The 14,343-nt window shown below is 34.1% G+C and overlaps 1 long non-coding RNA gene across 1 annotated transcript; it reads right to left on the bottom strand.

Annotated features, from left to right (window-relative positions):
* Positions 1 to 2,243: 2,243 nt before the first annotated feature.
* Positions 2,244 to 3,093, bottom strand: LOC135220724 (uncharacterized). The gene is made up of 3 exons (XR_010315773.1): positions 2,877 to 3,093; positions 2,465 to 2,545; positions 2,244 to 2,322 (listed from the first exon to the last, which is right to left on the bottom strand). It is a non-coding gene; the product is annotated as an uncharacterized LOC135220724 (long non-coding RNA).
* Between the last annotated feature and the right edge of the window lie 11,250 nt (positions 3,094 to 14,343).

Here is a 14,343-nt window from a genome sequence, read left to right on the forward strand (position 1 = left end):
CCCATTTCATCTCTCTCTTTCAACAATGATTTCCCCGAGCGTGAATCCAGGAACCTTCAAGGAATTCCTTTCAAGTCTCGAACTAAGGCCGCTTCAGGTGGAGAAATGTTTTCAAAAACCTCTCCCTCATTTCCCACTGTTCCAGTTCAAGATATATTGTACCTTCACCAGCCATAGCAGTAATTAGAAATACAGAAGAAATCTCAAGATTCGTATTATTTTCTTTTTTATTTTAGCATCCCCATTTTTCTCTTGTATGTAATGAACTGTAGTTCACGAGGGAATATCATTTCGCCTTGAATACGCCAAATTTAATAAGCGGTTATGAGTTGATTTTCTCTCTTTTGGCCTTGAGATAGGATCTATTCTTTTAAAACTACGGATGTTCCCGTCACCATTACTGTTAGAGTAAAGAATATAGACTATTTATTACTCTGCCTCGTATCTTATGACTTACACCATTGCGTGTAAAGAAATTGATTTAGAATTGATTCTATTTTCTTTTAAACTCAATTGACACATCCTCACATACCCAGTCTGAGTCTAGTTGCTTTATTTATGTTTTCGACCCATTGAAAATAGTAAGGCTAACCGCTTTTGTGGCTTCAAAATACCATTCTTTCGATTTTCTGGTGCACGTTTTTTTTTTTAGTTAAAAAGGAAGATTTTTTTCACTTTAACATCTGGACACAGCGTTAGCGAGGAAAAATGGAGTACTTAATTTATGAATAAAAAAAGAAATCGAAATAACGCATTGTGAACGGCATGATTTCATCCTACTTAAAGATATTTGCTCTGCAGTCGATAGCTGGCTGTGTTTCCCTCGAAAACTCAGTTTCAATCTCCTTGGCAACGTGAAAGGTAATGAGGCAGAAATTCTGCACAATTACATGTTTCGATTTTTTTTTATTCATAAATGAAGTAAACCATTTTTCCTCGCCAACACTGTTTCCAGAAGTATAAGTAAAAAAAAAAAATAGTTTTTACTAAAGAGAGAACGTGCACCAGGAAACTGAAAGAATGGTATTTTGAAGCCACAAAATCGGTTGGCCTTACTATTTTCAATTGGTCGAAAAATATAAAAAAACAGGATTTTATCGATAATTCTTTTATGATGATGTTGTTGATCATCGATAGAGAGAGAGAGAGAGAGAGAGAGAGAGAGTACATGGATCATTCTAGTACTGTTACATTTTCTCTTCAACCATCATCAGATAAGAGTAGAATAGAAGAGCAATACAAATAACATATTTATTGAAAATCGTCATGAGAGGTAGCAACGGTCCTTTAAATCTTTACATATTACTATTTCAGCATGTAACGTTTGCTTTATGAGACAGCGAGATAGATGAAATAAAATTGCCAAACGTACAAAGTGAAGAGTAAGGGAGAGAGAGAGAGAATCATTCGTAAATACATTTAAATCTACCTGAAGGGATAGGACCTTATGCAAAATAGTGCTATAAGGAGAGAGAGAGAGAGAGAGAGAGAGAGAGAGAGAGAGAGAGAGATATCATTCGTAGATACATTTAAATCTACCTGAATGGATAGGACCTTATGCAAAATAGTGCTATAAGGCGAGAGAGAGAGAGAGAGAGAGAGAGAGAGAGAGAGAGAGAGAGAGAGAGAGTTCAACTTTGCTTACAAACCATTCGTAAATATATTTAAATCTACGTAAAAGGATAGGCCCTTATACAAAATAAGAGAGAGAGAGAGAGAGAGAGAGAGAGAGAGAGAGAGACGAGAGAGCACAAATTCGTACCCTTTGATATCAGGATAGGATTAATAACAATGTTTGGATTGAAGAACACTGTAATTGATATAATGGCTTGGTATGCAAGATGCTAACCCATTCCCCCATACTCTTATTGCGTCTACGAAGTCACTTTCACAAGAGCTGATCATAGACAACGCTTCCCATCTTTCTCCCTTCGTCTGAATCAAAGTATGCTGAGGTTACCGTAAAATTCAGTGAGGTAACTCAAAAGCATTTTACAGTCTTATGCCAAAATAGTTTCATTAAAGAGTATCTTTCTTTATAAGACAAAATTGAATGTGTGTAGCAATTCACTTTTTCAAAAACGAAAACAAAATGTTCAATATAACAAGAGCAGCGAGAGCAGAGTAACAATAACTTTAATGTCAATATTGGATAAAGAAACTTTAAAATTAAAAAATATTAGATTCTTTATTTATATTGAATAAATATTAAATATGGCAAAGCAATGGAACTCTGATGGCTGGAAGTGGAATCCTCAATCACTAGTGACTGCCTGTGGTAGAACCCACTCAACTCTTGCCTGTTTTTGAAAACTATGGATTCTGCAAACCACGAAAAATTTCCATTAAAAACCTAACTTAACATTTATCTAAAGTCCCTTAATAAGCAATAATGAATGGTATACAATATCAATATCAAATGCAAATATGCCAATATCACATTACATAATACTGAATTAGGTACCTAAATAAATTTGCCAAGACCAGGAAGATGACTGAAGCCGATGATACTAGGCTACCTTCCAGCAAGCACAAGTAACCTAGCCTAGTAACAAATTAAAAAAATTAGGCTCACTAATATTCTAAGTTATGCAATGTTAAATTAAATATGAAAAAACACTCAGGAAAATAAAATCTTATACGATATATCGATTTAAGCAAATCTGAACACCCACTAGGCTATCCTATGCACAAAACAAAGATTTGGAATTAAGCTAGAAATAGCCCTAGTAATTTTATAATTAGCATACAATCCATAGAAAAATTTATAATTAGGGCTGAAGACTTGGATAATTAATATTCATTTCAAATATTATAACCCCCTAAACCCCCTAACCAAAGTTGAACCATATGCCACAAAATCATAGGAAACTTACTGGGTTGGTAGGCCATATCCTTAAAATCCCAAAGCAAATCGAAGAGCAGCAGAATATCCCATTGTTGAGAAGTATGTATTCTGAAATCTTGATATTGCACTCTTCATGGTAGCACTCGTGGTAGGCAATTGCAGGAGAGGTGGCCTTAAATTAAAGTGCTACTCCATCTTCATAGCACTTCTTCACTAGAAGAAAACATTATCCAATATGGCTGATCTGCTTCCTCACTCCTTCTCTCATTACCAGTAGGTGCAAATTTTTTCCCAAGGATGATGGAATCAGGAACTGCAAATATTAAAATACAGCCAGCTTTGTATGGCAAAAGGGGGTTTCAAGGATAAAACAAATATGAACTTAGATATATATATATACACAATTTTATAAATTTTCTACAGAATTAGAATATAAAATAATTCTTCAACACAGTTAGCACCTTTTACTCATAGCTTTGCAACATTTTTTTCTTTCAGACTAAATTGCTTATTTCTAGTGTAGAATGAGTTTGTATCAGAGGAAAGATTGAGCTGACATTAATTAAAAAACAGGAACGCCGACCGCTGCTTTCAGGTAACTTACAAGATACTGGTGTTTGCTATGAAGCAAAAGCGCTTCCCAGATTATTGTTAACGATATCGGAATGAATCGGCTGGTTCAAAATTTTTCCCGAATTGTCTTGAAAATAATTTTACGATACTGCACATTTCTAGTCACTGCAGTCTTAACAGTGACCATTCAGTCTTATAGTCACTGGAGATTTTAGTATAAATCTCAGAGAATAGCTTTCACCTCCTGCTCCTGGTTAGCATAGCAAGGTCAAATCTGGATTTTTTCCTAGTCCTATTACCGCCAAGTCCAAGCATATATCTGATTGTACACTGGTCTTGTTCGTCTGATATTTCAGACATAGTCAAAACAAATGTCTACAAGCTTTTTGACCCCTTCTACTACTACTCGAAATCTTTGGCTGACCAAATTGAACAACTTCATATTGTTGGACAATGATGAGAAACTCGTTGCCACTCATAAGTGCAAAACAGTCTATTTCATGAGGCCTTTAAGGTTAAACCGTCAGTGTCTGAAGAACCTTTCTCTGACAATGTCTTCTTAAGCCACTCATCACCAAGTATGTGTTTTCCATTTAAAGTATATTGAAAGAAAGGAATCAGATATGCTTCCTCCATAATTTTTAAAAGTATATAAAGTCGCCCTCTGCTAACTTCGTCATATTTAACATGTATCCGGTTAAGTGCCTATAACACAACAAAAGCAGGATAGTTATAGATACACCATGAATCTAGGACTTTTATTTTTGTCCACTCTGATGCCTAATGAAAAAAGTTGGTGGTAATGATGTTAGTCAGGCTTGTTTAAATTGATTCTGGTGCTGACTTTGCCTAAGTTAACCATAAAGGTTTTTGGTAACTCAGGTGTTGTAGGCTATATACTTGTTCTCAATGACAGTTTTAATTTTTTCTGTGTAGATTGGGCCAAAATTGCATTATAGGAAAAATAAAGTTTTATCAATTCCAGTGCTTTGAATTGGAATGTGTGAATATAGGAATACCAAAAGAAGGTACGAAGTAATTGAAGAAAACTGTGAAAATAGGAATACCAAGAGAAGGTACGAAGTAAATGAAGAAAACATTTGTAATACTGAAGTTGCTTGAAAAGCGGAAAAGTAGTTATTTTAAGAACAAAGGACATAACGTAAGCTGGGAATAAACTATAATGTAAGTTGATTTTCCGAGAATCGGCTTGGTATTGACTCGTTAGGGAAAGGGCGGCTTGTCAGCTATTTTACATTTCGAGCAAAAACTTCGAATATTATATTCAATATTGTTCCGAGTTTCTTATTCATTGTTTAAATAATAGTGTATATATAATATATATATATATATATATATATATATATATATATATATATATCTATATATATCTGTATATATAGATTATATATATATCTATATATATATAATATATATAGATTTATATATATATATATATACAGATATATATATATATATATATATATATATATATATATATATATATATATATATATATATATATATATATATATTATAAAACCATACGACTTCTTCATGTATGATAGTTTTAACGTATGTATCTTACAGATGACTGGATTTGTACATATAGATATATATTTTCGATTAGTATAAGGAATCTTGAAGACAAAATTGACTCGACCATACATAATAGCGCCAGAATTATTGCGTTCTATCTTCATGGCAAGATCCATTTTTATTTTTATTCAGGATGGCTGAGTAAATGGCCCCTTCATTTTTTGTTTCTGTTCTGTTGGAAAATATTTCGCCAGACGAAGAAAGTCTCTTGAAATTTCAGTCAAGGAGGAGTGATAAAGCGTGAAATAATGGGAAGGTTGATAAAGGGTTAATAATCCCGTAGATTATTTTTCCAACGGTAATAGAGAATGTTTTTTGTGGTCAAAGAAAAGTTAGAGTGAAGGTCCAAAGAGAAAAGAAAATGTAGACATATATTCAGGATCGTCGTCTATTATTTCATCCATCTTACGACTGCTATTGAATAGCCGTGCCTTTAATTTTTCCTTGATCGTTTGTTTTTGTTTTCACATTTATATGGTTTTCCGGGAAAACTCCGTATAATGCTCAAAATTAACCAAAGAAACTTCTTTTTAACCGCGGGCATGATTTTCTGTTTTCTAATTTGTGCCGTATCATCATGAAGCATTACAGTTACAGAATTTTTATCATCGCTGTTCAATTTTGCAAGCTGAGATTCTATTGGTGTTCACACCCTACATATATGAAAAAACATGCTCTGAATCAGTGCTTGATTTATGTTAAGATTAAGGAAAAGATTCTGGCCCGATTATTTTTCCGGCAAGTACCGATCGCGAAAATCTTCTCCGAGATCCGGCGTTTTAACAATCTTACCCAAAAACCATTCATTTCATCCCCACTATCTTCGCGACCAGACGTATGAACGCAGTGTTGAGCAGTCTGAACTGTAGCTAGATGGATCTTGCGTGAGGCTTCACTAGTCTGTTGATTCTCGCAGTTTCATTGTTTACGTCAGATTCTGGATTCGATCATCAGGACTTTTTTTGGGGGGAGTTGCAGTCTTCCTTTTAGAACATTTCTCAACCTTTTTCCCCTTAAGTACCACCCGAATTATAAGAACATCTACCCTAACCCCCAGTAACCTGGCACCGAACATAATAGTAATATATTGACAAACTCAATACACAGTGGCACTGGGAAGGATATTATTAAATGATTTTATATTATAAGGACTTTATTAAGCAGAATCATGAATATTACAAGCATTTTACAAGGGTACTACACATAGGTGCAGGAGTGAAAAAGTATTTACTTCATTACCAAGCAATAGATAATGAACTTTATTGGGAAGCTACTGTTAGAACGTAAAACGACATGATATGGCGCACATTTCAGTCACACACAATCACTCTCTCTCCTTTTGTTTCTCTAACCGTTTCTCTCTCTCTCTCTCTCTCTCTCTCTCTCTCTCTCTCTCTCTCTCTGCATATTTAAGATATTTTTCGTCAGCGATCCAAGTACCCCATATAAAACATCCTGTGAACCCCTGTCTTAGAAGATAAAGGCAACGACCAAAAATAAAAAATATATCATCATAAATTATCAACTTGGTAAGCGTTGGAAGAGTTAATGAACGACATTTAACAGAAGAAATACAAAGTGGAAACCCTAAAGAGCCAAGATAAATGTAAACATGCAGTACATGAGACATGACTTAAAATTAAAATGGGTAACAAATGGGAACATAGATAGTTTGATATGTTAAAAGGACGTCACTGAAAAGGAATGGAATTTTCTTAGGAAACGGAACTTACTTCACTAATAAAACGATTCTGTGAAAGGTTTCAAATCAGTGTGAAAGTGATATACAGTTGCAAAACGAGTGCATTTAGAACCAAGCGCAAGAGGAAGCGTTGGAAAGCTAACAAGAAAGAGAGAGAAAAACTGATAGCAGGAAATACGTTCAAAGAGAAAGAAAGTAAGGAAGAATTTTAGGGCACAAAATGGAAACTAACTTATACTTGAGTAAAAGAAGCAAACGGGGGATGCTATCGAGGACTATGACAGAGGAGGGGGGGGCAGGACGAATGACACAAGAAGCTGAATGGTTAATGGGAATCAGAAATTCCGCAACGGTGGCGGCGAGGAAACAGTGGGGATAGAAACGGGACCAGAAGCCGATGGATTGCCATGGGATTTCTGTGGTGGAGTGATGAAAGTATGAGTTCAACTATTGTAAGATATGTTATGGGGAAGTTTCTATAAGATTGGGAAACTGGAAGCCTTCTCCATTGCGCTGTTTAAAAGCGGAAGACCCAACTGCAACGATTATTGTGAAGGAAGCTGCTTAGTATGTCTGCGAATGTAATTAGAAAAGTTTTAACTAAAAATAGAACACTGGCAGCCGGTTGATTATCAGGGGAAAATTAGCGTTTATTTTTTGGATCGAGAATTTTTCGTCTAGGGCTCATATAAAACTTTCCAAATAAAGAGAAAAATAAACGCGAAACTAAAAAAGATAAAAATAAAATAAAAATGAATATTGAAGGTGAATGCTGGCAAGAATACTGCTATAATTGTTAATACTATCTATCAAGATAAAATATGTAACAAAGAGGGCAAATAGAATTGGAAAAGTAATTAACTATTTTAGCATTTGAGAATGTATGCGAAGATGGAGCCAAAAAAAAAAAAGTAGGAAAGTTGAATGAAGGAAACGATTAGAGCTGACTAGAACTGAAATAACGATGCAACACAGCGAAAATCATTGTCCTTGTCGAACTGAATAGTTGCTGTCTAACGTGAAAGAAAGAAAAGAAATGGGAGCTATTGAGATAAAGTGTTATTCCAATACATACTGCTTTTTCATCATTTAAAACGGATGGAAGAATATCTTAGTGAAAAAGGATTTTCCATTAGGATGAAAACTGGTAAATGATGAGCTGATAGTTTGGTAGCGTCTGAATGAAAAGTCACGGTATCCGTGAAAGGCGAGTGGTGCCAACTGAGCTCCTATGCACGCAGATGTACGACAAATCTGAAGTTAAACACATTTCTTATGCCAGGTTTTCTGCTAATCAAATGAGAGAAAATGAATGTTTTGTTGATTTTCTTTTATAGATGTATTTTTGGGGGATTAATTGGTAAAAAGGCCAGTTTTCGTAAGAAAACAAATAAAACTGGACAAATGTATGGAAACAAATGTCTGGATGTGAAAAAGATGTGGTATAAAACCTAAAAAAGATAGAAGAAAAGTTGTCCAGGAAATTATGTCATCTTGGCAGTTAGCATTCACTTTCCATGTTAGACAACTGTCAGTCTGAATAAACTTATTTCAGTTATTATTGAGCATATATATAGATTTTTCCATTATATATATATATATATATCCCCTCTCGAGTGGCTGCTTTAGAACTGCGGTTCTTAACCTGGGGGACGTGACTCCCTGTGGGGTCGTTCGGGGTTTCTCAGGGGGCCACAAGGCGTTCGGGAGAATATGATTTATTTTCATATGTTTGGATTAGCCAGTTGGGCTTTTGCCGGTTTGGTGAGCGCAACTTGTTACCTCTTGTGATCGATGCCGACATGAGGTGGTGCTTGTCGAGCGCTGCTCTTCGCTTTGGTAGACTTACGGATGCAAAAAAATTTGCACCCCCCCCCCCCCCCCCCCCCCCCCCCTACCCCCACCCCCCCCCCCCCCCCCCCCCCCCCCCCCCCCCCCCCCCCCCCCCCCACTGATTGAATGAGAAATAGGCTTTGTTATTTGTATGATGTTTGATAGTTCTGTGGAATTTACAATGTTCTGGCATTTGTAGGGGCTGCGTGGGATTTTTCAAGGCTTTCATTGGTGGAATTTGCAATACACCCTGGTCTTAATACCATCCTGCTTTATCTGACCTTTCCACAAATGTCACATTTCGAAAGTTATCACAGAGGTTACGGTAGTATCCTGAAGAGTCCTTGGAGGTCTTAGGATGGAACAAGTCAAGAAACCAATGGCTTAGAGTGTGTTAATGCTATGGATTCTAGCTGTTCTTTTTAGATGAGGTTACTAGCCCCTTGATCCTTTTCACGATGGCCTACCATAGTCAAGTAACAAAAGGCGGTTAAACTGAGCCAGTGAGTCCTTCTTCCATAAGTGGGATGAATTTCGGTCTCTAGTGTGAGAACCTAGATTAGAATTTCTGCGCTACAGCTATTCATATAGTTAAATATAGTATAGTAGCATAAGTAGTATTTATATTTTACTATTACATATATATTATATATATAATATAATAATAATATAATAGTATACTTACGTTATATTATACGTTGATACATCCACCATATATGTTATATATATTGTAATGTACGTATGCATGTTATAGTACGCCTCGTGTGTTCTTTGTGTTGTGACGTGGGAGGATAAACATTTTCATTACTGATGACATTTAACTTTGTGCATAATTTCCGAAACTGACAGAGAAGCCTCGGTGTTGGTAATATGATCTTTCATTAAAATCATACTTCCCCCTTGAATGCTTCATGAAAATAAGTCTTCTATATTTGTCTGTATCCCTCCAACATACTTTTCGGATGTATAATTTTTTTTCCTCTTCCAACAATTTACGGTTTACGGATCACAGCCAATTCCATCCCATGAGACTATTCAAACATTGATTTGGAGATTTACGCGCTCTGGGGAGCTTTTGTTTCTTCCCTTGTTATGCTGAGCCTCCAAGAAAGAACCCATTTCCTTGCAACCTTGTCTTCTAATTGGGTAATTATAGTTGGAAGGCTTTCTCTCTCCGGTTCACTTTGAAGACGCCTGACAGAATTCAATTTGCTGAGTTGAAAGACAATAGTCATACATGACTCCTATGGGTCTTTGCTGTTATTCATTGTTTCCTTACTTCATGTGACTGCAAGCAGTTCTATTCATCGTGACACTTCAAGAAGTTTTTTTTTTAACGTACAATCACAATTTATGTAGTTCTCTTTGCATAAATGAAATAATGACTCTGCAGTTAATTAAGCACGCTTCATTAAGTGTTGTATTTATAGTTAATTACGATGGCGCGTGTCATGTGGAAATTCATTACATTATTCTACGCTTTAGAAAACACATTCCAAAGTATGTATTTAGACTTCTACAGTGTAATACTCTTCCATGATTGAGAAATATAAAAAACAAAAAATCTGCATCATATTTTCGCAGGGGCTAATATTCTGTATATATAGAAAATTATTATATACTATGTATATATATATGTATATATATAAATATATATATATATATATATATATATATATATATATATATATATATATATAGTTGTGTCACATGTGCACGCAGGACTTTTGTATGTTTAACTGATAATGACACAAATAAAATTTATGATCTGATTAACTATATCTTGCGAATAACTGACACAGGAAGTGATATATATAGTTAATAAACTGCTACTGCCTCGGACGAGATTCAAACCTGGGCATTCTTAATTAGAATTCATTTTTTTTGAGGTAGCTACTCCCAAGGTATTAACTGAATTAGATAGAGAGCGATATTTATGGTTTTTATATACATACATGAATACTTATCTATGTATAGATACATACATATGTACATTTATACGCATACATCACACCCCCCCATCACACACACACACACATATATATACACACACACACATATATATATATATATATATATATATTTATATATATATATATATTGTGTTTATGCCACAATTATTATAGTAATTAAATTGTTGACAAAGAATAAAGCAGTATTCTAAAATGTTGGAATATACTGCACGTGTAAAAATCAAACATCTAGATGTATTTTGAACTCCAAAGCACCATTTACATTTCACGTTATAATATGAGTTTTACTTATATACATACATACAGATATATATATATATATATATATATATATATATATATTTTTGTATATATATATAATATTTTTGTATATATATATATATGCATATATATTACTTTATATATATATATACAAATTTATTATATATGTAATATATATATACACGTATATATAGTATATAGCATATACATACATATACTATACTATACATACATACATACATACATATATATTATATATATATATATATGTATATATATATAAAATATATCTATAATATATACATACATATATATATATATATATATATATATATATAATATATATATATATATATATGTATATATACGTATATGTGGGTAGTACCTCTGACAGCTTTCCTCCACCTGACTCGGTCAAACAGACGGCTCTCTATCAATTGTTTGTCTCAGATTTCCTTCCAATTCGTCATCCATCCACCTTCGTCTTGGCCTAAGTATTCTTGCACCTCCAACAGGCACCTCCTGTGCACAACACTGCAGTCTTTTTTCCTGGGTCTTTTTTTGATAGTTTTACGACTTTACTAGCTCCTCTTATTCTTTCATGCTTTTGTTACTCCGTACATCCCCCTAAATATTTTCATCCCTATCGCATCCAGTTTCTTCTCCTGCACTCTACTGGCCATTTTCTGCTACGTATATCAAAGCTGGTATCACTACTGTCTTATACACCCTTCCCTTATATATATATACATATATATATATATATATATATATATATATATATATATATATATAAAGTAACAGTCACATTCCAATTATAACGTGAAGAGAATATGGTGTTTTTAAGTTAAAAGTAATTTTAGATGTTTGGTTTTTACATGTGCAGTATATGACAACATTTTACATTCTGGCAATCTGCCACAACACCGTAGTCTTTTTAACAAATCGCTTATTATATATTGTGAATAAAGACTTATAAATAAATCACACCGTAAACACGAAAATAGTTCTTTTAGGTTAAATATAAATTAAAAGGGGTCTCCCTTACATGGATAGAATATTTCAACAATTTTAATGTTTGATCATCTGCCGCAATATTGTATTCTAGCTAGCAAATTAATTGGTATATCTACTGTCGGCCAAAAAACTCGTGGCAGAGTTTCATAATTTTTCGTTCACCTGCCTGACGCACGATTCATGCCTTATTTATCTATTTTTCTTTTCAAAGATGGATGAAATCATGTTAATGACATTAAAAAACAGTCACTGATATCTTTAGAACATTATGTTATGTTATTGTGTAAAACTATTTTCCATATAGCAAAATTGACGTGAACGAAACGAAGTGATAAAAACGTGATATCACAACCATAGATATGCATTACCAAATAGATAGGAGACACCTATCACTAGTAGTATCACATAAACATAGTCCTTAAATTATCATTTCAATATTAAGTTGAAGGTAGTTGAACTATTCCATTTGTTAAATTTACAGAAAACATTGGAATCTCACAAAATGCTATCAAATTTAAAAACAAAAGAAAAAAAAACCGATATCTTAACAATGGGAACTAGGCGACCTCACTCTATTGCTTTTGATGTTATGTGCACGGGTATCTAATGTCAATGTGTCATTTATCGGTCTAAGAAACATCCTTCGATGAGCGAGAGAATTATTGCACTGCATTCGGTGCAAGTTTCTGTTGGAGAGATATCAAGAAAGCTTAATAAACCGGAGAGAATCATACATAGATGAATAAAATTGTTTAAAGGACGGCAAAGTTTAGAACATGGGCCTAGAGGTGGAATACCTCGAAGCACCACATGAGAGCAAGACAATACAGTAGTGAAAATGTTGCTGAGCAACATTCATTTGTGAACTTTGAATTCTAGTGCCTCGTCACGACATTGCTGAACCAGGGATCATAACTAGCTTTACGCTTATGACTGGTGTCTGATGAATACTTTAGATGGAGAGGAAGAGATTTTTAAATCTACACTTGAAGTCTGATAGTTGTCTAATGAATAAAGCAAACTTATCTTTGATGGATGAGAGATTCAGTTAGGCTTACTTTTTTTCTTTTTTTTTTATCGGTGGCCAGTGATTACCACGGATAGGGAGGGACACGGTTTCAATGATGCATGCATTTTTTTTTCTTTCCAACAAACCTAAAGAATACATTTTATTGGGAGATACTTTACTAACATCGGCCTAATCCTTCCATCACTCCTATAAGCCACCTCCGCTCCGCTCTCTTCTACATCTCAGCGACTAGATCCGACTTCTCACTACGAACTCCATCGCGTGAAAGCATCACTAATGATAACGGTTATTTTAAAATTCCCCGCACCGACAACGGACGCCTTAAAAATACATGTTTGTAAAACATTTTCTGTTCAAAGAAACTTTATCTTTCATTCCACAAAATGTGTGCATACCCTCGTGTTACACCCTGTAGCCGTCAAAGAGCAACCCTTGATTAAAGCAGTAGGTTTTTCTTGAGAGAAAAAAACAAAAAAAACATGAAATAGACTTAAACGAGAACGTCACCTTTCCTATTTCTTATTCTTTCAGCTGCTTATAATATGCTTATGTAAGTAGGTCTAGTAGTTATACATGTGAACTAATTTGAATTAATTTCTATTTAAAAGAAATGAATAGCTACAGAAAGATCATCCTAAGAAGCTTTAAGGAAAGTAAGCCTTTCTTAATGTATTCGTCAGTTTTGACTCCCACAGCTTTCCAAGGTGTCCAAATGAAACAGGATGATATGCAAGGAATTCAATAAAAATAAGAAAAAAAGAATTTATTCGTTTGAGTTTTTTTATAATTGCTTTTTGACTTGAATAGCTAGGTCTGAGTTAATTATGTTAAGCAATTATTAAAAGGATAAGAGAAAGGCGAACATGGCTAATAAAACAAGAATAACGGGAATAGTCAAATAAAGCAGAGATATATATATATATATATATATATATATATATATATATATATATATATATATATATATATATATATATATAGTCGATTTAAATATTCATTAATATTACGTATCCGAGAGAGTATGCTGCTGAAAATAGACCTAGGCTTATCATGTGGGAAAATCAGAAGTCCAATTTAGGCCCACTAAACGTGTCATGCAAATTATTTTATTGATCAAAGGACAAAATTAGTTAACTAAACATCGTTTTCAAAGAATGTTAACGCCTTGATGTATTATTTATCGGCTCTAGGAGACGAAATGACAACACTTCAGTGCAGTACGATATGTTGAGTCAAGACTCGAGCGGCAGCAAAGCCAACTTCAAATCTTCGGAATGCTGTTACAAAGCTAGAGTTGAAAATAAAATTAGAAATCGTGGAGGTGGGCCCATCGGTATATATTTTCCTTACTTTGCAAAATAATTATCTTTCATACGTTGAATAAGTCTACTCAGTTCTAATGTCATTTATTTCAAGTATAGCACCTTTGAAAGGAAATTTTATTTATTGTTAAGTAAATATTCTGGCACCTGCATATGGCAATATTTCCATAACGACATGGATAGAA

Source organism: Macrobrachium nipponense, chromosome 20 (assembly GCF_015104395.2).
Source record: "Macrobrachium nipponense isolate FS-2020 chromosome 20, ASM1510439v2, whole genome shotgun sequence".
NCBI lineage: Eukaryota > Metazoa > Arthropoda > Malacostraca > Decapoda > Palaemonidae > Macrobrachium > Macrobrachium nipponense.